The sequence below is a fragment of the Ananas comosus genome, unplaced genomic scaffold, assembly GCF_001540865.1.
Source record: "Ananas comosus cultivar F153 unplaced genomic scaffold, ASM154086v1, whole genome shotgun sequence".
In the NCBI taxonomy this organism is placed as follows: Eukaryota; Viridiplantae; Streptophyta; class Magnoliopsida; order Poales; family Bromeliaceae; genus Ananas; species Ananas comosus.
The window spans coordinates 62,406-85,878 of record NW_017893334.1 but is presented as its reverse complement, the minus strand read 5'-3'; the positions used below and the strand labels follow the sequence as shown (position 1 = coordinate 85,878).

The 23,473-nt window shown below is 46.4% G+C and overlaps 1 long non-coding RNA gene across 1 annotated transcript; it reads left to right on the top strand.

Annotated features, from left to right (window-relative positions):
• The first annotated feature begins 17,301 nt into the window (after positions 1-17,301).
• Positions 17,302-18,614, top strand: LOC109705661. Its single transcript, XR_002214833.1, has 3 exons — positions 17,302-17,343; positions 17,435-17,494; positions 18,581-18,614. It is a non-coding gene; the product is annotated as an uncharacterized LOC109705661 (long non-coding RNA).
• The last annotated feature ends 4,859 nt before the right edge of the window (positions 18,615-23,473 follow it).

Genomic DNA, 23,473 nt, shown 5'->3' with positions numbered 1-23,473 from the left:
ATACGCGGTCTCCAACCGCGAACTCTAAGCCATTTCTTCACTTGTCGGCATAACTCTTTTGTCGAGATTGCACTGCCGCTAACTATTGACGGGCAAGGCAAACTTTCACTTCTGCCTCCCGCACTACATCCGGGCCAAGAGCCGTTCTCTCGCCCACGTCGCTCCAATGAATAGGAGAATGACACTTTCGACCATATAGTGCCTCAAATGGCGCCATCGCTATACTCTCTTGATAACTGTTATTATAGGCGGACTCCGCCATTGGCAAGAAATCTTGCCAACCTCCTTTGTAATCTAGTACACACGCTCGAAGCAAGTCCTCAAGGATTTGTACCATCTGCTCCGACTGTCCATTAGTCTAAGGATGAAACGCTGTGCTAAAGTCGAGCCGTGTGCCTAGCGCGTCTTGTAAGCTCTTCCAAAAGTGGGAAGTGAATCTGGGGTCTCGATCCGATACAATTGATACCGGAACCCCATGAAGTCTCACAGCCTCGTCAAGGTACATTTGAGCTAGCTTGTCTTCCGCGTAGTATGAATCGGTAAAAAGTGTGCCGATTTTGTCAATCGATCCACTATCACCCATATCGCATCGTGTCCGCCTTGTGATCGAGGCAAACCGGTAACAAAGTCCATCGCTATATTTTTTCCATTTCCAAACGAGTATTGAGAGACTTTGTAGCTTTCCCGCCGAAAACCGGCGCTCTGCTTTCACTTGTTGGCACGTTAGACATTGCGCCACGAACTCCCCAATATCTCTTTTCATACCCGGCCACCAATAATGCACTTTTAAGTCTTGATACATTTTAGTGCCGCCCGGGTGTATGCTATAAGGGGATTGGTGTGCTTCTTGCATAATCGCCCTTCGCAACTCATCATCTTTAGGCACGCACCAACGATTTCGGAATCGAAATGCGCCCTCGGCTCCAAAACCAAAGTCTTCGGCATTGCCACTTTCAACCTCACTTCGTACCTTCTGAAGATAAGGGTCCAAAGCTTGAAGCTCTTTAATCCTCTCAAACAGTGTCGGTTGCACGATCAATGCGGCAAGAATAGCTGGCACTCCCGGCGCTACCACTTCCAACACAAGTCGTTGCATTTTCTTTTGCAATAGCGGTTGAGGCGTAATTGTCGCCGCTAAATTCTCCGCCGATTTTCTACTTAAAGCATCAGCCACGACATTGGCTTTTTCGGGGTGGTATAGTATAGTGACATCATAGTCTTTTAACAACTCCAACCACCGCCGCTGCCGCATGTTCAACTCTTTCTGGGTGAACAAGTACTTGAGACTTTTGTGATCTGTATAGATCTCGCAATGCTCACCATACAAGTAATGCCTCCATAGCTTTAGCGCGAAGATCACCGCGGCTAACTCGAGGTCGTGAATCGGATAGTTTTTCTCATAACTCTTTAATTGGCGCGATGCATACGCAATGACTCGCCCATTTTGCATTAGCACACACCCGAGACCAACATAAGAGGCATCACTCTATACACTACAAAGGTCTCCCCCAGAGTCGGCAAGGCAAGCACCGGGGTTGACGTCAACCTGTTCTTTAACTCTTCGTAGCTCCAATCGCAATCGTCGCTCCAAACATACTTTACTCCTTTATGCGTGAGGCGCGTTAGTGGGGTGGTTATTTTGGCGAACCCCTCCACGAACCGCCGGTAGTAGCCCACAAGTCCAAGAGAACTGCGGACCTCTACTACGTTCGTCGGGCGAGGCCAATCCTTTATCGCCTCTACTTTCTTCGGGTCGACCGACACTCCGTCGCCCGATACCACATGACCTAAGAATGTGACCTCTTTCAGCCAAAAGTCACACTTCTTTAACTTTGCATAGAGCTTTTCCTGGCTGAGTATTTGCAACACAGCTCTCAAATGCTCTTCGTGCTCCTTTTCACTCTTTGAGTAAACCAATACGTCGTCTATAAACACCACGGCGCACCGGTCCAACAACGGCCTGAAGACTCGATTCATCAAGTCTATAAATGTTGCCGGGGCATTAGTAAGCTCAAACAGCATTACCGTGAACTCATAATGGCCATACCGCGTACGGTATGCCGTTTTTTGTACATCCTTCGGTCTAATCTTTAATTGATGATACCCCGATTGGAAATCGATCTTCGAATACACCTTTGACCCTTGCAACTGATCGAATATATCGTCAATTCTTGGCAACGGGTACTTGTTCTTTATCGTCACTTTATTCAACTCGCGATAGTCTACGCAGAGTCGAAGTGTGCCATCCTTCTTCTTCACAAATAGCACTGGAGCTCCCTACGGTGACACACTCGGCCTCACGAAGCCTTTATCGAGCAAGTCTTGTAATTGGCCTTTCAACTCCTTTAGCTCCACCGGTGCCATTCTATACGGAGCCTTGGAAACTGGTTCCGCCCAAGTAATCAAGTCAATAATGAACTCGACCTCCCGATCCGGTGGCAATCCCGGTAACTCCGTCGGAAATACATCCGGGTACTCGCACACTACTCGAATATCCTCCAACTCTGGGTACTCCGTTCGAGCATCTACCATGGTTGCCAAATAGGCTTTACACCCTCCTTTGATCATCTTCTTCGCCCTTACAGACGATATGGTCGCCGCGAAGCGCCTACTTTTGCACGCTTGGTACACCAACTCTTCTTGATTAGGTTCACGAAAAGTGATTATCTTGTATTCACAATCTATAACCGCATAGTATTTGGAGAGCCAGTTGGTCCCCAAGATAACATCGAATCCCCACATCTGATCTAGCACTAGCAGATCTATCGGCATAATCCAATCGCCTATTTGCACTGGACACGCCAAACATTCATTGTGGACACTTAACGAATGTTCTGGGGCGTTCACCCACCAGTAGTCCTCATTATACGTCATCTCTAAGTCATGAGTTCGAGCAAATGATGCGATAATAAATGAATTAGATGCGCCTATATCAAACACTGCTCTAGCTCTAGTGCCTTTAATTACAATTATACCTGCCACGACGTCGTCGGGTGCTACAGGCTGCTGCTCCTCCACCTGAGCGGCAAAAATCCGTCCGCTAGGTGCTCTCGATCCCTTCGGCTGACGAGGTGATGACGCGCGCCCAGCCGACATCGCTGGTGGTAACCCCGCAAGCTGTCTCGGGATAGATGGTGCTGATGCCGCTGTCGGCACAGACGACGTCCAGCGCGTGCACTCTTAGATAAGATGTCCCGGTTGGCCACACTTAAAACACTTGTCGTCGCGCTGCGGGCAAGTCAACACTCGGTGCTCTCCGCCACAAATAACACATCGAGCTGGTCTCTAGTTCCTCGACTGTTGTCGGGGATACCGAGGGAGTTTCTTTGAGTTTGGCCGGCCCCCGGCACTGCCTGCCGTTCGCTTTTTGCCTTTGTCCTTTGACTCGGCGATAGCCTCTCTTTCTTCACGTACATGGGTGCTACCGTGCTCCGCCCATGTCACGCCCCGGGACCGACGGAGGCCCTCCCGATAGCGTGCCCAGACCCGCCATATGTCTATACATATAAGGCGTCTACAAGAAAAGCGGAAGTAAAAGCAATAGATGGAACAAATAAGAGAAGTGAAATAACAAGCAGCTAATGATATCAGAGCGAGTAAAGTTCTAACATCTATACTAATAGTAATAGAACATAACTAAAACATAAAAGTAAACATAAGTTATGCAGTATCAGCCTCTAGTACAAAAGTGGTGGTCTCTAGTACACTGGTAAAACTCTCAACCTCTCCAAAATAAAGTACAACGAGAGGTAGACCACCTAGCGAATCGTCCTCGAAGGAAGCTAGCTCGAAGCAACTCCCTTCCCGCGGTCCCTAGCCTCTCCCGGCGTGGAAGGCTCTGAAAGAAAACACCAAACAGAGGGCGTGAGAACTATAGTTTATAGTTCCCAGTGGGCAATTACTGAGCTCAGCTCATCGCACCACTAGGCCCCAAAAGAAACGGAGTGAGTATAATAAACAACAATAAGGATAACCATAACAACAGTAAGAAAGCATAATTGAAGTGCTAACCTATATGTCCCAAGTAAGCATGATGCATGGTGATGTACATCTACGCTATCATAAAATAATATGTCCAATGCATACTAATATGTCTCAACATAATAAACAAGTAAACCTCACGATGCAATATGTCAAAGCATAAGGGTAAACACTATCAAAGACCGAGTATACTAGCTATGCAATAATGAAACCGGCAGTATACTATCTGTACCGATGCTATTATCATGAGCATGTCCAAGCACTCCAAACTACTAATCCTATCTAGTAGTGAATTGTCCATACGCAAACCCGTGTCGATTTCCATTCTTCAGTTTAAGGACCTACTCAAGCTTAGTCCAGCTTGTGCCGCCTAAGTGTCTGTGGTAGCCCGACATCCCTACTCTTGGAATGTGTCGTCCCACTCGACCCCGTAGGCTTCTCAATACCGCACGAGCGAACGTAGTCGCATAGAGCTAACTCCGGGGTGCCGGCTTGTAGGAGCGACCCTCACAAGCATGTAGCGAAATGAGCACAAATGGCAAACAAGCAAAGGTCACTGTCTCAAATACTCTATCCGCATGTCTCTAACAAGGCAAGTCACTAGCATCCAAGGATCTAGCCCAATGTCCTCTTAAGTGAATGTCCCAACACTCACTTGCTAGTGCCCTCTTTATGAACTTAAGCATCATACTGATCAAGTTCAATTCTTGTTCTATGTTTCATTTAAACATTAATACTAATTGACTACAATAGACCGGGCCCAATGCCTCTTTATGACTATTGGCCCAATTCTCAAATAGTCAGATTCTCAAGCCCTCTCTAGGCTTCTAAAATTCCTAATGTCCCAATTGGCATATGGGTTAAATGCAAGAAGCGAGATCCGTTTTCATAATAGGGTCATGGTTCCGAATCATAACTAGAATGCTAAGTTCACATGCACTGCACTCTACCACATAGGGTCTAAAATTTCACTATACATATATATGCATGTTAAGCATCCTAAAATTCATATTAAATACATTTAAATGGAATGTCATGAATTTTCATTTTACGAAACATATTTGCAAATATGAGCATTCCTCATATCATAGGCTAGGTCAAACCCAACCGAACAGTCGCGTGGCGCCTCGTTTCGCCGAACAAAGTTTCCATGAGTCTCACAATACCCTAAAAGTGGATCAGCGAAGAGATACGAGGCATTACGACCAACCGTAAAATCAAACATTAACCTAGGAGCCAAAAAGGTCAAACTCACCTCGAAGAGAAGAAATCTCTTCTCAAAGCTCCAAAGAGAGTTAGAATCCTTCCAAACAAGCCCAAGGAAGGTTCAAATCCAATCAATCTAGCCTCAAAAGCCCTAGATCAAAAATGCCAAAAATCAACCCTAATACCCTTCTAGAGGTTCAAGAGCAAAATCTACAAAGCAAGATCAAAGGTAGAATCAAAATACTAACCTCTCTAGATGCCTCAAAATAAGCTCCAAATCTTCTAGGGTTGAAGATTGGTCCACCACCAAGCCTACAAGCAAGCTCCAAGCCTGCAAAGGTGGAAAAGAGAGAAAGGGGTTGAGCTCCAAGCTCGCTCAAGCTAGCCCTTCTCTTCTCTCCTCCTTCTTCTTCTTCTTCTGCTCTCTAGAAAGGTAGGGAGAGGGTGAGAATGAGAGAATGAGAGAATGAGAGAAGGAAGAGAAAATAGTAATAAGCCCATCTAGTGTAACAAAATCCGGAGAGGCCCTCATAAACCCGTATTGCAACAGCCCGAACTGGGCGTTTCGCCCAGAGGACGGTCTCTCCCCAGCAGGGACCGGTCTCTCGCTGCGAACTCGAAAATCCAACGTTCGGGAACGGTCTCTCTCTGCGAAGACGTGCTCGGCGGACCGGTCTCGTCGCCGCCAGGGACCGGTTGACTCAGGCTGCCGCAACACTGTTCACTGGGGGACCGGTCTCTCCTTCAGGACGATCCCCGAGAGTAAAAACTCTCAAGGACTTGTCCAGAAATTCCAAGTTTCGAAATTTTTGGTCAGAAAACATTCTACGACCCTCCACCAAGTGTGGAAAAGCTCGAAAAACACATCCAAACACTCGAACCTCGCAATTTGCAAAGGTCAGTGTGTTACATTCACCCCTTCCTAAAAAGGTTTCGTCCGCGCAAACTCAAAGGGACAAAATAACTCAGCCTCCATCTGAAAAGATGGGGATAGCGCTCCCTCAGTGCTCTCTCCAGCTCCCAAGTGGCCTCCATGCGCTCTGTGGTTGCCCTCCAAAGCCCTTCACGATAAGGAATTTCTCGGTTCCGTATAACTTTTCAGCCTTCACACGAGCCAAAATCCTCAAGGGTCCTCAAAGCTCAATCTCCGCAGCCCATAGATGCAGCATCCCAACACATGAAAGGGGTCGTGGTACTTCGGAAGCCTATACATGGAAACATTGTGTTACACCCCGAAGTGTGGCGGTTTAGAAGCGAAGTCTATACGCCACCGGGCCTACATTGCTGCCAAATCTCTTGCGTCCATGTATCTGGGGGGGCTCCAACTTGCCCGGATTCCAAACCTTCGAATTTCTTGGTCGGCGAGACTTTCAAGAACACATGGTCTCAATCTGAAATCACAAATTTTTCTCGTCGACCCGATCGCATAACTCCTCTGCCTATCTGCGTTGTCAACAATCGCTCCCGACGCCAATGTGCGACTTGTACCATCTGCTTCCTGCGAGCACATCAAGGCCTAAAGCCAATCCTCACCAATTCACTCCAATTTTGGACGAGGTGGCGTATCTACATTCGTCCATAAGATGCCCGAACGGCTGCCATATTGATTGCTTGCTTGATAACTGTTGATTTATAAGCAAACTCTGCATCGTAGATACTGCGGACCATCTACCTGGAAGTCAATACACAAGCTCGAAGCTGTCTCGAGGTCTGTTATCAGTACTCTCGACCTGCCCGTCACTACTGAGGGTGGAAGCCTTACTGAAGTCCAGACGCAGTACCAGAGGTCCTGTACAAGCTTCTCCAAAGGTGGATAACAAACGGGGTCTCGATCTTGAAACAGATAGAAGTAGTACCCGTGCAATCCACAATCTCGTCAAATAAACCTGTGAGGTCTCTCACCAGTCCAAGTAGTGTGGATAGTGAGTTGAAATGTGCCGATTTCGTTACACCTATCCACAATCACCCAAATAGCGTCGTGCGCCTGTGCCGTGAGCGAGCAATCCGCATCACGAAGTCCTGTGTTGATCTTTTATCATTTTCACTTGGAATCGGTAGGTCTTGCAGCTTCCATGCAGGAACTCGCATGCTCCAGCCTTCACCTGTTGGAGTCAAACATCTCAGCAACAAACTCACCAACATCCTTTTCATCTCCGGAGGCCACCAGTAAAGCAACTTCAATCCTTGTACATCTTCAGGTGCTCCGATGTTAAGCATCGGTGCTCGATTGTTTCTGAAGAATATCCTCTTTAATGGCCCAGTCCGCCGGTCACAAGCTGTCGCGGCACGAGCCTATCAATCAATCACGTCTAAAGTGAAGTCACACGGTGACCTTCACCATTCCGTACTCGAATCTTTTGCCAACTCCGAGCTGGAGACTTGCTTTTCTTTAATCCTTTTCCAAAGTGTTAGGTTTGCCACCACCATTCATCAGTCTCAAAGTTATCAGAGCCAGCCAAATCCAACACCAAACCGTCTCATCTGCATCGTATCAACGGCGGATTGCTAGTAACCACAAGACATCGCTACGTTTCTCAGTTCGACTTCCGACTCTAGTGCATCTTGCCACACGATTAGCCTTGCCGGCGTGGTAAAGAATAGTCACAGTCATAATCTGGAGTAGCTCCAACCATCTGCGCCCTCAAGTCCAACTCCTTCTGAGTGCAAAATACTTTAAGTTTTGTGATCGTATGTACTTCGCATCGCTCGCCATTGAGGTAAATGAGCGCCATTAGCTTCAATATAAACGAATACGGCCGCCAACTCCAACGTCGGTGGCTCGGTCGCCGTAATTCTTTCATCAGTCCTTTTCATGTGGCGACGATCATACGGCGATCACTTTCCCGTCCTGCATCAAAACACAGCGCAAATCCATTCATACAGAAGTATTCACTATAAATCACTATATCCCTGCTCCAGCAGTTGGCAAGGTTAGGATCGGCGGCAGTCCTCATCGCCTGCTTCAAACTCTGGAAGCTCCTTTCAATCACGGCATCATTCCACAATAAATTGTCGCCCTTATGCTCGAGCTCTCGTGACTGGGAAGTAGATAATCTTCGCATAATGCCTCGAACAAACGTCGATAGTCAGCCGGCCAAACCAATGAACTCCTGTATCTCGCGTCAACGCTTCGCGCCTCGCGCACAATCGCTTGATACGCTCAATTCTCCTCGCGGTCCACCGCTATGCCTGACCCTGGAAATCACATGCCCAAAAACGGCCACCTCTCTAAGCCAAGAAGTCACAAGTTTTTCAACTTGGCGGTAGAGCTTCTTTTCCGAAGCACTTGAATACATAGTCCAATTTCCTCGGATCGGTCACTCCGGGATACACTAAGATGTCGTCAATAAACACACAACGAATCTGTCATAAATAAGGCTTTGAAACACGGTTCTCAGGTCCATTAAAAAGCCTGCCGGGCATTAGTAAGTCCCAAACGCCATAACCGTAAACTCTATAGTCCATACCGCTTCTCGAAGCCGTCTCGACATCCTCAGGTCTGATCCTCAACTGTGAATATCCCCGACTGCAAATCAATTCTTGGATACACAAATCCCTGGATTGATCAAATAAATAGATTCAATCCTCGGCAATGCGATACTTGTTTCTCTAATCGTGACTTTATTAATTCACGATAGTCCACGGTATAAGCGAAGTGATCCATCTTGCTTCTGACCAAATATAACGCGTCGCTCCCAGAGGGACACACATCGTCGCCACAACAACCTTGTCCAGAAGATCTTGCAGCTGTGCCTTCACTCCTTCAACTCTGCTGGTCATCCTATAGTCGACGCTTTTGAATTGGGTAGTCCAGGACGATCTACCACAAACTCAATCCCCTATCCAGAGGCATCCTGGAACTCGCGCTGGAAACACATCTCCAACTCCGCACTACGGGGAATATCTCTCACCCAGGGGGTCATCGCCACACCCCATCACAACAGTAGCCAAGTAGGCTACGCAGCCTCTATTAATCAAGCTGCGCGAGCTCGAAAAGAGCTTAATCGCATCGCAAACAGCGAACTCTGGCATCCTCCGACACAACTCCGCCTGCCCCGTCTCTAAATGTCACCGTTACGATTCTACAATCGATGGTGGCAAAGTACCTGTCAGCCAATCCAATGTCCCACTACAACATCAACTCCCCCGAGTTTGTGCAAACTGTAAGCCACGTGCGTATCCATCTCCAATCCTAACAGGGCAACTGAGGCAAAAACTTTCGAATGTCTAAAGACTGATCGGTACACAACTCGTCTCGGATCAACAAAGGAACAAGTGCGATGCCATGCAGCTCGTGCAACAAGCGATTCAATGAATGAATGCGAATGCACCGGCTATCAAACAAATCTCTAACTCGAACTACCATGAAGTAAATGATACACTGCGACACTTCTCGGCTCCGCCGCCTTCTCAGTCTAGGCCGCGTACTGCATCGTCCCCGCTCGATCCTGTCGTGACCTCCGCCTGTCGCAGAACTGGCGGCCGTCTCTGCCTGGTGATGCCAGAGATGTCCCCTGGCTGGGATCCGTGGATGCTGTGGCGGATGCCGAAGATGGGCGTGGCAATGGACTCCTCGAGCCAGTCCGACTGTGGAAGTGGCCCTCCTGGCACACACAAAGCACCTGCCCCGGCTGCGTGAACACTGCCGCGGATAATGAGGACAGCCACAGATCACGCAGCGGGAGCTGACGACATACGGGGTCCTCCTCGCTGAGTAGACTGGCCACGTCCTCGCGACTGGCTATCGTCTGGGTGCCTCGGCGGCCTCCGTGAGTGCGTCTGACTTGCGCACCCTCAGCCGCTGGCTCTGGCCCTTGCCCTTATCTGAGGGCCTCGCGACGCTCCTGCAGATCGCCGCCCCTGCCTCCACTATCAAGGCTCGATCCACCACCTCCGAACGTCTGTGAGTTGGAAGACTGCCACCAACCGGAAGATAGAAGCCGCAAACCGCGCGCTCAAAGATAGCGGGCTTGTCCTCGTCTTCCCTCACAACAAACGCGTAACACAGTGTAGTATCCGGGAGAACTCCCTTCGTACTCAGCCACTGACCGCTCATCCTGGCGCAAGCTGCGCAAATCCTGCTCCATCTTCCTCTTGACGCTGGTAGGAAAAGTGGTGTGCCAGAAGAAGCTCCTTGAACCTAGTCCAAGTAATCGCTGCCAAGTCGGGTTGGGGTTGTCCTGGATATCCAACACCAACCATAGGCCTCGCCATCTAGAAATGGGGGGCGAGCCAAACTCTATCCCACTCCTCACAAAGGGTTGTCTCGAAAACAACTTCTCCATAGTGCAGCAAACCACTTCTCACAATCTACGTGGTCGACGTTCTCCAATCAAACGTCCTCGCGGCTGCACCTCCTGAACTCGCGAGGCGCTCCATGAGTCATCCGCTCGGCTCCCTGGGCCATCACGGGAAATGCCGCCCCCGTCACTGGTCTCTGAACAGTAGTGCTGCAGCCACTCCTCTCCGGGGTCGGTCGCGGTGCCGACGTGAAGAGCAGAGCGCGGGAGACTGCGCCCTCGGTGCGACGTCCACCACGGTGCTGGCGTGTGGGCCCTGGTCTCTCTCGAAGCTACCGCCGCTGCAGTAGGAGTCCTCAGATGCTTTCATCGCGCCTCCTGCGCTGAGCCACCTCAGCCTGTCGCTGCGCCGCCGCCGTCTGTGCGCCAACAATCAGTGAGAACCGCAAGCTGGGCCCTAAGGTCACGGACCTCACTAGATCCGGAAGTAGCGGAGGTCTCGACCTCCTCGGGGTGTGCCGCCATCATCCGCCCCGGCAGACTGGAGCGGATAATCGGCATCGCACTACAAACATAAGAGCGCAAGTTAGTAACCCACGCTATCGCATCCACCGTCAAGAGATAAAACCCCAAAATCATGCGAAAGTAAGGAAGTGTCCTTCACTATAAACTCCCGATGTTACGTTGTCGGCCGCCAACGTTAACCCTCCGCCGAAGTTAGGAGCCATACACTCCGATCAAACTCTAACTTTTAGATTATCAAGACAACCAATCAGGATACTTTCGCTCACAAGTCAAATAGACCTCGTCTCTCACGAGCCTATTTCCTATAGTCCAACGGCCTATTAGAACTAAGACTCAACTCTAGGCCTGATACCAAATTAACTGTCACGCCCCGGACGCGAGCTCCCCTTAGCCCAGACCCGCCATATGTCTACACATATAAAGCGTTCTACAAGAAAAGCGGAAGTAAAGTAAGAGATGGAACAAATAGAGAAGTGAATAACTAGCAGCTAATGATATCAGAGCGAGTAAAGTTCTAAAATCATACTAATAGTAATAGAACATAACTAAAACATAAAAGTAAACTAAGTTATGAAAGTATCAGCCTCTAGTACAAAAGTGGGTGGTCTCTAGTACACTGGTAAAACTCTCAACCTCTCAAAATAAAGTACAGCGAGAGGTAGACACCTAGCGAATCGTCATCGAAAAGAAGCTAGCTCCGAAGAACTCCCTTCCCGCGGTCCTAGCCTCTCCCGGCGGTGGAAGCTCTGAAAGAAAACTCCAAACAGAGGGTTGAGAACTTATATTTATAGTTCCCAAGTGGGCAATTACTGAGCTCGCTCATCGCACCACTAGGCCCCAAAAGAAAGGATAGGTGGACAGGAGTATAATAAACAACAATAAGGCATAACCGTAACACAGTAAGGAAGCATATTTGAAGTGCTAAACCTATATGTCGCAAGTACAGCATTATGCAGTATGTACATCTACGCTATTCATAACAATAATAGTGTTCCAATGCATACTAATATGTCTCAACATAATACAACAAGTAAACCTCACGATGAATTATGTCAAACATAAGGTCAAACTCACTCCAAAGACCAAGTGTACTTAAGCTTATTGGCAATAATGAACGCAAGTATACTTAATTTACCAATGCTAATATCATGAGCATGTCCAAGCAATCCAACTACTATCCTACTAGTACGTGATTGTCCATTACGCAACACCGTGTCGATTTCGATTCCAGTTTTAAAGGACCTACTCAAGATAGATCCAGCTTGTGCGCTAAGTCGTCTGTGGTAGCCCGACATCCACTACTCTGTATGTGTCATGTCCACTCCGACCCGTAGGCTTTCAATACCGCACGAGCGACGGTAGTCGCATAGGCTAACTCCGGCAAGGCGCGCTTGTAGGAGCGGGACCCTCACTGCAAGCATGTGCTGAATGAGCACAATGGCAAACAAGCAAGGTCACTGGTCTCAAATACTCTGATGCCGGCTGGGTCTCTAACAGGCAAAGGTTCACAGCATCCCAAGGGATCTAGCCAATGTCTCTAAGTGATGTCCCAACACTCAACTTCTAGTGCCTCTTTATGGACAGCTTAATGCATCACACTGATCAAGCGTCATTCTTGTTCTACGTTTCATTTAAACATTAATACTAATGACTACAATAGACCGGGCCCAATGCCTCTTTATGACATTGGCCCAATTCTCAAATAGTCCCAGTTCTCAAGCCCTCTCTAGGCTTCTAAAATTCCTAATGTCCCAATTGGCATATGGGTTAAATGCAAGAGAGCGAGATCCGTTTTCATAATAGGGGTCATGGTTCCCAATCATAACTAGAATGCTAAGTCTCACATGCATGCACTCTACCACATAGGGGTCTAAAATTTCACTATACATAATATATGCATGTTAAGCATCCTAAAATTCATATTAAATACATTTAACATGGAAATGTATGAATTTCAATTTTACGAAACATATTTGCCAAATATGAGCATTCCTCATATCATAGGCTAGGTCAAACCCACCGAACAGTCGCGTGGCGCCTCGTTTCGCCGAACAAAGTTGTCCATGAGTCTCACAATACCCTAAAAGTGATCAGCGAAGAGATACGAGGGCATTACGACCAACCGTAAAATCAAACATTAACCTAGGAGCAAAAAGGGTCAAAACTCACCTCAAGAGAAGAAATCTCTTCCAAAGCTCCAAAAGAGAGTTAGAATCCTTCCAAACCAAGCCCAAGGAAGGTTCAAATCCAATCAATCTAGCCTCAAAAGCCCTAGATCAAAAATGCCCAAAAATCAACCCTAATACCCATTCTAGGGTTCTAAGAGGCAAAATCTACCAAAGCAAGAATCAAAGGGTAGAATCAAAGTACTAACCTCTCTAGATGCCTCAAAACAAGCTCCAAATCTTCTAGGGTTGAAGATTGGTCCACCACCAAGCCCTACAAGCAAGCTCCAAGCCTTGCAAAGGTGGAAAAGAGAGAAAGGGGTTGAGCTCCAAGCTCGCTCAAGCTAGCCCCTCTTCTTCTACTCCTCCTTCTTCTTCTTCTTCTCTCTCTAGAAAGTGTAGGGAGAGGGTGAGAATGAGAGAATGAGAGAATGAGAGAGGGAAGAGGAGGAAATGGCTAATAAGCCCATCTAGTGTAACAAAATCCGGAGAGGCCCCTCAAAACCTCGATATTGCAACAGCCCGAACTGGGCAGTTTTCGCCCAGAGGGACCGGTCTCTCCCCAGCAGGGACCGGTCTCTCGCTGCGAACCCGAAAATCCAACGTTCGGGAACCGGTCTCTCCCTGCGCGGGACCGGTCTCTCTCTGCGAAGACGGGCTCGGGGACCGGTCTCGCCCGCCAGGGACCGGTTACCTCAGGGCTGCCGCAACACTGTTCATTGGGGGACCGGTCTCTCCTTACAGAGACCGGTCCCCGAGAGTAAAAACTCTCAGGACTTGTCCAGAATTCCAGTTTTCGAACTTTTTAGGTCGGAAAACATTCTACGACCCTCCACCAAGTGTGAGAAGCTCGAAACACATCCAAACACTCGAACCTCGCAATTTGCAAAGGTCCAGTGTGTTACAGCCCATAATGCTCTATCAAAGACCTTCGCAAAGGTCGCCAGCTTCAAAATCTGCACCTTCTCATAAATCCTCGGCTGGAGTCCTCGTAAGAACCAATCAGCCCGGTCCCGATCATCTCGAACAATATCGGGAACGCAGTCAATAATGTGAGAGAACTCTTGCTCATATTCTCCCACCGATCGATCATCCTGTCTCAACTTGCGGAACTTCTCTTGCAACCTCTGCTTTACCGTATCGAGGAAGTAGTTCGCGAATACCGCTCTCTTGAACTCCTCCCAAAGCATAAGCGGAAGATCGATAGGTCGATCCCGCTTAACTCATTTCCACCACACCTTCGCCGCCTTCTCGAGACAATGGGTGGCGAGGTACACTTTGTCCTTCTTCAAGGTATTTAGGTCCTCGAAGAGCTTCTCCATTGAGTCGATCCACGACTCTACGACTGCTGGCTCCACCAAATCGCCTTCAAAGTTAGGTGGGTCGAACTTCTTGAACTGAATGAGAGCCGCCAATGTGCGCTCTCGCTCCGCCTTTACCGCCGCACTATCGGGATTTGAGGTTCCCGATCCGGCCGGTACTACCGTAACTGGCACAGCCGCTGCTGCCGCCACTCCCTCGTCCACGCTCGGCACTACCACAGGGGGCGCAACATGCTCGACACTCGCCTGGGCCGCCGCTTGCTGACGCTCCAAGGCCTCCTGGAGCCGCTGAATCTGCTCCCCTTGATGTTGAACAGATTCCGCCTGTTGCCGCACTACGTCGATAAGCACGGCTATTTGCTCCCTAAGCTCTCAGTCGCGACTCGCTCCGGATCGCTTGGGCTTCGCACTCGGCTCTTGTGGCATCGACCTTGTCTGCGGTCGACCACGAGGTGCCATTGCTTCCTGAAAAGAAGCAACACGCATTAGCTACTTGACCAACATTACTCATCAATACCCAATTCGGCGAAAGGAACTTATACATTTGTTCTCGCCCCAAGCATCATGTCGTCGGCCGCCTGACACAACACTAAAGTAGAGGACAAATGAAAATTAAACTTAGCCTCTAATCACATTAGAGACGTCCGAACTTAACCAAATCACATGCTTTCGCTAACTTTGATTCCACGTCACTCACGTTTTCTAGATCCTTAAGGTCTACCAATCCTAAGGGTCTCTAGGTCCATTCCAATTCTTACACTCTAGGTTCTGATATCACAATATCTGTCATGCCCCGCAGCCGATACCAATTTGGGCCGGCCTGAGCACGTGAAACAGACGCCGAACGGACGGAGTTTCCCCCGTACGCCCAAGGCTCATCACATGTACATTTTCAAGTAGAAAAAAGCACTAGCGGAAACATACACAAACGGCTTACACGAGGAAAAGCAATAGCCATGAGTAAAAGATAGGAAACTAAACAACTATAAGTACTATGATTCACTTTTGATCATATACATTACATTTAACCTTCATATTCATGATTCTTTACATTGCTTACATCATTTCTTTTACATCACATTTGCTCAAAATAAACATTACATTCTTTTTCTTTTACATCTCAATTCATCAAATACAAAAGATGAAGTAAGGGAATGCCACTACAAAATGTAATCCCGACTTAGTAGTCACTGTCTATGGCGCGATACCTTTACCGCGGTCACTCGCCGGCAAGCTCGGTCCCGGCTCTGTGGAAATAGTGGGGTGAGAACTACAACGAAGTTCCCAATGGGTTTGGCCCCAATCTCACCGACTTTTCCACTAGAACTAACTAAGGCATAATAGAAAGGATAAGCAGAATAGTAACCAAACTATGATCATGATGCTAATATGCCTAAACAATAAGCAAGAAGTACGCTCAACGTAAATCATGCAAGTATGCAAGTTCTTTGTTTTTTACTCTTTGTTCTTTAATCTTTATTCTTTGTTCTTTAATCTCACGACTAACCCGGGGTTTCGCCACGTTAACTTGCCCACATTAAGTCCATCATCGCGGGCCCTCAGCTGCCTCCCGCTAAGACCGTCCTCGGGTTGACTCCAATCTGTGATGCAAAACTCCGGAGCGCATCGCTCGAGGGGGAGCGACCGCCCTCGAGCATGGAACTCATTGCAAGTATGATCGATCATTAACTCTAAGGATATAGTTCAATCATTGTCTTTACACTAACTGTAGTGTTCTTTACATCACTTTATTTTGCTCACTCTATCAATCATTGTTCTTTAACTTTACTCGTTCTTTATGCTGCTTTCATTTTCTTTATTTGTCTATACTCATTTTCATCGTTCTTTGCATCACATTTCTCTTTGATGCCACACACTAACTCTAGTGTTCTATTGTGTCACTTTGTTCTTTCATCTCATTGGACGCTGACATCATCTCATGCATACATATAGGGTTGAATAGGTTCTCAAACATTTCGAATAGAGGGAGAGGGAATGAGAAATAAGCCCTCACAACTGTGACGCACTGGACCTTCGCAAATTGCGAGGTTCGAGTGTTTGGACTGTGTCCCGAGTTTCTCCAGACTTTCTGGTGGGTCGTTGACAGTGTTCCGACCTATGGCTCGCATCCCGAGAATTGTAGTTTTTTTATGTAACGCTAAGGTCACTAAAAAGTTGGACTTAGCCTACTCTCGGATTGCATTCTGCACAAGGTGTACCGGTACACTCTTGATGGTCGTACCGGTACACACTTTGTACCGGTACGCGCTTGATGGTTGTACCGGTACACTTGTGGCGAATTCCGAACCCGAGCCTCGGGTTCGCATTTTCGTAGGATGTGTACCGGTACACTTTCCCGTGTACCAGTACACTTTCCCGTGTACCAGTACACTTTGGCAGAATCTGAACAGTATGTTCTGCAGGGGGTTTTCCGCGTTTGTGCCTAATCTATTTAGCACCCACGCCCCTTAGGGCACCTCCTGAGCTCACAGCACAGGGAGGAGAAGGTAGGGCACCCTCCCCTTTATTTCTTTGGGTTTGGTCCCTCTCTTTTGGGTTTTTATTGGATTAATCTCTCCCTTTTTCCCTTTTGATGTTTTTCCTCCATGGTTGAAGCCAAGAGCTTGGGATTGGAACCTTGTGGAGGGAAGATCTTGGGACTTAGAGCTTTTAAAGCTTAGATTGAAGCTTCTAAGAGGTAATCCACTTGTTCTCTTCCTCTAGAATAGAGTTCTATTGAGATTTTTGTGATGAAACCCTAAATTGGAGATTTAGGGCTTATTTTTGGGCATTTTGATTCTAGGGCTTTTGAAGCTAGATTGAGTGGATTAGAGGCTCCCTTTGGGTTAGATTGGATGAGCCCTAGCTTCATTTTGGAGCTTTAGAGGAGATTTGGCACTAGAGGTGAGTTTTCCTCACCTATGCTTGATTAGCTTAATGTTTGGGTAATTGGTTGTTCGTATGGTTCGTGTGACGCATGTTCTTGTACCTCTAGGACACTAGGAGGCTATTGGACGTCTTCGTTGGAGCAAACGAAAGGTTTCGTTTACCATCGGTGGGTTTGGCTTCATGAAAATGGGGCGAAACGGCCCCTAAGCATTCTAAACTCTTCGTATACTATTTTTGAATGCATATTTATGCTAAGTAGTATTTATGTGAATTTTGGAACCCCTGAAATACATGTGTTATGTATAAGAAAATTTACACTCTATATGTTAGAGCATTCTGGGTATTGTTGCATGCATTCGGGTGGAGCTCTCGCTGGTCATTTGGAGACACGCTTTAAATGCTTAAAATGGTTCAATTATGTAATTATGAACATTTGGGATGAGTTTGAGCTTAGTAGATGAAAGTGTCATAAAGGGGCACTTAGACTAGCACTTATGGGACTATCGTATTGAGACATAGAATTAGGCCACTTGAACACCTATTATTTTCCATGTTATAGACATGATGACATAGAGATAGGCCTATGTGAGAGTTGTGATATATGCCATGTTGTAGACATGATGACTTGGTACTTGCGACAGATTGTTTGATTACTTGCCATTGTGCTCATTCGCACATGCTTGTGAGGGTCACTCCCTACAAGCCGGCACTCCGGAGATAGCCATCGCGATTCATATTCGCCGTGCGGGATTGGGCGCCGAAGTGGATTGCCGTGGGACAGGCTCATTCCTAGGGTGGGGATGATGACTACCACGGGGCCATTAGGCTCGGCACCGGCCAGACAGCCTACGGGTGGGTCTCAGGGCCATAGACAGCCTTCGGGTGGGTCTCGTCAGATTTGACTTTGTGTATCCATTATGACATGTGGACAGATGAGGATTTAGTATACTACTTGGACATTGATTAGAATAGTAAACAACGGAACTTGGCTATTTCACATTGTGAATATCATGATAGTTGGAGACATTTACTTCATGCATAGTTGCTTTCATACTTATGTTATTTATGCTAAGTAGAGATATCATGTCGTAGTAGGTTACATTTTTACTTACCTCTCGCTTTTCTACTTTTATAGTCACTGACATCTTTTCGTAGCTTTGGGCCTTGTGGTGCATTCACTGAAGTCAGTAATTGCCCACTGGGAACTATTCTTAATAGTTCTCACGCCCCTGTTTCTATGTTTTCTTTTCAGAGCCTTCGGCACCGGCGGAGGCACGGGATCGCGGCAAGGGTGTCGCGTAGCTAGCTCGGGAGAGTTTCTTTTGCGCTAGGTGGTTACTTCTTCTCCATTTTATATTTTGGGAGAGAGGGAGAGGATTTGCACCATGTATAGAGAGACCACCTTGTACTCCTTTTAGCACTTGTATTTGGGACTTCCTATTGTACTTCTTTATGTTTTACTTAGTGGATTTTCAGTTTTATCCTTATCCCTGCTGTAGCATTTAGACATTTATTATGCTCTGATACTCCTAGATGTCTTTTAATATAGATCCTATTTGATTAGATCAATCTAGACCCATTATTAACGATCTAAAACGAAACACGAGGTGATCTTTGGTTTGCAAGCAAAAGGCGGAATTACGCTAGGGTCTTCCGCGGCGTACACAACATTATCTTACACTCAACACAACCCATAAAATGCAACTTTGCATTTAGACCCCTCAGCTTTCATTTTATTAAACTGCCCAAACTGGGCAGAATTCGTGTTCGGGGACCGGTCTCCCAGACAAGGGACCGATCCCAGAGAGCTCTCCCCGCAGGTAGCCAGGGCTCCCGCACGACGCAACTGGTCTCTCCCAGAGGGACCGGTCTCTCGGGGACCGGTCTCTACCCACAGGGACCGGTTCCCGAGAGCTGGTTTTCTGGGCCGATTTTTCAGCTTTCTCAATTTTCACGCGTTCGGGAATCGATCTCTCCCACCAGGGACCGGTCCCCGAGAGCACAAAACCTGTAGAACGCAGATTTTTGATTCTTTAGCTCTCGAAAACCTCCCGCAATGCACTTTTGATCATTTTAACACCTTCGGACTTTCCGAAGTGTACCTTCCTCGCACTTTGGTCAATTTGACTAAAGTTCGATATTTATTTTTTAAATTTTCGATATATTACAAGCGGCGCCGACGGCGCCGGAGGTGGGTCTCGCCCAGGGGATGACGACTACAAAGGTTAGGATGCTTTCCAGAGGCCAACAGCCAAAGTGGTGGAGACAAGTGGAGGGAGAAGTTGAGAGGGAGGACGATGAGAGGTTTTCCGACGGCCGGAGCAGCTTGCCGGCAGTCGGGGCGCGCGCACGAGCAAGGTGGATGGGTGCTGCGATAGCTAGGGTTAGCTGGGGGATGCTAAGGTGGACTAGGGTTTAGATTTCATGAAAACCCTAGCATGGCTTTATATATATAGTTGGCAAATTGCACTTTAGTCCTCCTCAGCTGTATAATTCCAGCCAAGTCCCTGTCAATGCATGTATTATGCACACAAGTCCCTCGACGTTCGAATTCGCGCAAAACGGCGCATAAAATATTGGGGTCTTCGCGATTTTTCCGTTTTGCCAATTTTGACCTCTCAGCGGACTTTTGCGTTTCCTGAAGATCCGTCCGTCAGATTTTCGACCGGATCACGACAGCGCGTTCAACATGACTGGGGCATCGAATCTACCATTTTGTTTCGTCTGATTTGGTCGCCGATTTGCGACAAAACCAACCATCTCTAATCTCCAAAAACCACACCTATACATAAAGATCCAATAGAACTATTTTTCTTGAAAACCGTGCATCAGAACCCAAATCCGTCAGTGCCATTGGGTCCGGGATAGTCGAACCGTCGAAAACGAGCTACTGGATCACTATGAACGAAGTCCAATACGCACCAAAAGCCTTCTCCACTCATTGGCTTCTCCAGAAAATCGGAGTTACTATTCACTTTAAGTGATTAACACAGGTCGCGTAACTTCTCCATCCTAACTCGTTTTCTTTCGAAACTTGACGAGTGCTTATGTAATTACATTACACACAAAAACATCGTCAACAGAGGGTTTAGCTACACTGTCAAAAATCTCGAATATTATAGTAATTGTAGGGGCAAGACTAAAAATTAGTATTTGATATATTTATCAAGGGTAAGTATGCAAAAAAAAGAAAAACCCAATTTTATCTCTTTGTATTTTTAATCTAGAGATTACAACCAAGGCAATAGCAGGATTTGGGAGTAAAAGAGCAAAATCCAAAGAGTTTGTGTGGTAAATTATAGTTGATGTCATAGGAATGGGGGAGAGGAGGTAGGGCCCATTTGACCTTCGGTAGCATGTGTATGGCATGCATATTTGGATGCTTCAGAACATCCTCCTCACCCCCACAACTTGTAATACACTGAACTTTTACAAATTGCGGAGTTCGAGTGTGTCGAATGATATGTGGAACTATCCTACATGTTCTAAAAGACTTGGACAAGTTTTTGGACAAGTTTGAGAGTGATTGGATTGTCGGAGACAAGAAAGTGCATTGCTCTTGCGAATTGGGCCATTTTTGCATTGTGTACCGGTACAGGCATTATGCTGTACCGGTACAGCAAGCAGCAGCAGCAGCAGGTGCGTGGCAGCAGGATTTTTTTGGTCTTTTTGCTCCCTGTTCTTATCCCTTGTGCCCAGCACGACTACAGGAGCTGAGTGGAAGTTGCTGGAGCTCAGGGAATTGTTCTTCCACCTTCTCCACTCTCTCTCACTAGGGTTTTTTTCTCTCTCTACATAGAAATCGCCGAATTAGCTCGTTTTCGTCGCCTCGCCTGTTCTTCGCTGTTTGCAAGCGTCGCAGAGCTTACGTGGACGTGTGAGAAAGTGTTCTGAAAGGCTTTTCGTAGCCTTGAGCCAGTAGTTCACTGGTTGGAAGCCTGAGAAGGTAATCGACTCAATTTTTCCGTTATCAACGTTGTATTAGACGAGTTGAGTATAGATTTTGGGTTTTTGCTTCCAACTATTTTAAACTGAGGTTTCAGCAAATAAAGATGAGTTAATTAGCTGTGAATTAACCTCCTTAGACCAGGGATAAGCTACTTTGAAGCTTAGTAGAGATAATTAGTTCACTATGAAGCTAATTCGGAACTATATACGAGTTGTTTCGGCGAATTAATGCAGTTTGGATTGTTCTCTTCGCAGCAGGTTTTTGAACCAAATTGAGCTTGATTGGTGACCTTGGGGACTGGTTCAGAAGGTGTTCTAACCTGAGGTAAGCTGGAATTTTAGTTAGAAACCTAATTTCACAAGAATTCGGCTATATTAATTAGTATACGTGCGTTTTGACGCCGTTTAATGATTGTTCGCAGCGAGAGTGCAATCGACCCTTGGATTGTCTTCGACTGACTCTTGGAGGTTACATTTGAGGTACGAATGTAACTCAAAGCAGGGATTTAAGTTACTATTTTATACTAAGTGCGAGTTAAGCCGAAATTGGATATTTCGGATGTATGTTTGATACGGTTTTGATGCATTATTTTCAACAGGGTTGAGGCTTGATTGAGCTGAATTTCGGAACTTTTGTGGACTGATTTGAGCCTATTAATAGGTAGGTTTGACCTAACCAGAGCAAGTGAAGCTCCCCTATGTTCTATATGTTACTATAGAATTGGTATAGTTGTGTGCTTTTGTGATTGATATAAGACTTGAGACTAGTCACTATACTATAGTGTCAATACATAATTGAATTGAGATCTATATAAAGTAGAGAACATTCATGCATACAAGTCTTTATGTTTATGTTCAATTCAGTTGAATGACTAAAGGACAAGTTATCACGTTCCTAGAAACTAAAGAACAATGACATGCTTTGTGACTATAATGATAGTGCCATGATAGTGAAAAAGTTTCTAATGCCATATGTAAATTAGCATTATTCTCACATGTTTATTAATCTAGTGGATACTAGCTATTGTCAATATTCGTTATATTGAAATTCCGATCAAAGGATCGAGAGTGAGAACATTACAAGTTAAATCGTGAGCATTAAGACATATTGGGCTATGGACTTTGCTTGCTTGCCATCGTGCTCATTCGCACACGCTTGTGAGGGTAGCTCCCTACAAGTTGGCACTTCGGAGTTGGCCTACGCGACAGTCGCTCGCCCGTGCGGGATTGGGTGCCGAAGTGGATTGCCGTGGGGAGTGTATACTACCACGGGACCATTAGGCGCGGCGCAAGCTGGACTATCTTGAGTAGGTCCTTATGAATGAAATGAAAGTACTAAATGACAAATGACAGTAATGAATGGTTATCAGTTATAGTGTACAGTGTTTACTTACACATCCATGTTTATATTCATGTTTATAGCAGTTGATATGCTTCTATTGTTCAGTTGATTCATTACTGCAGAAATTATAATTATATGTTGATTACATGCCTATTACTTGTTAGCATATATATATATATATATATATATATATATATATATATATAATGCAATTATCGCTTTTACTTTCATTTAGTACATCATGAGCCTAGTGGTGTAAATCGCCGAGCCTGGCGGCTTACCCACTGGGAACTATTGTTAATAGTTCTCACGCCCTTTTATGGTTGTTTTTATAGAGCCATCTACAGGAGAGGCTAGGGATCGTGGAAAGGGAGTCGCGTCTAGCTAGACATTGCTAGGAGCTTGCTAGTCGATCACCTTGCTACTCGGGCTACGGCCGAGGGTGATGTCCAGTGTATAGAGAGACTACCATTGTACAGATGTTTTGTGTAGCCTATGATGTATATAAGTATTGGATCCAGATGTTATAGTTTTGGTACTTTTGTTTGTACTTATATTTTGAGTTGGACACTATTGTTCTCTTGTTGATAGTCTTATAGACTTATATATGCTCTGATATCAGGATATGATTCTTCTCTATTTTTCTCCTATCGACTTGCTTTCTTGTAGATGCCTTATATACTGTAGGTGTATGGCGGGTCTGTGCACGTACCAGATATGCTTCCGCTGGTACCCGGGCGTGACACAACTTCACATATTCTGCCATTTCTTCAATCCAATCCTGCAATTCTTTAGAGCAAAAAATATTAATTGAAAACTCACAATGTACTATTATTATCTATTGCACTTGAATTA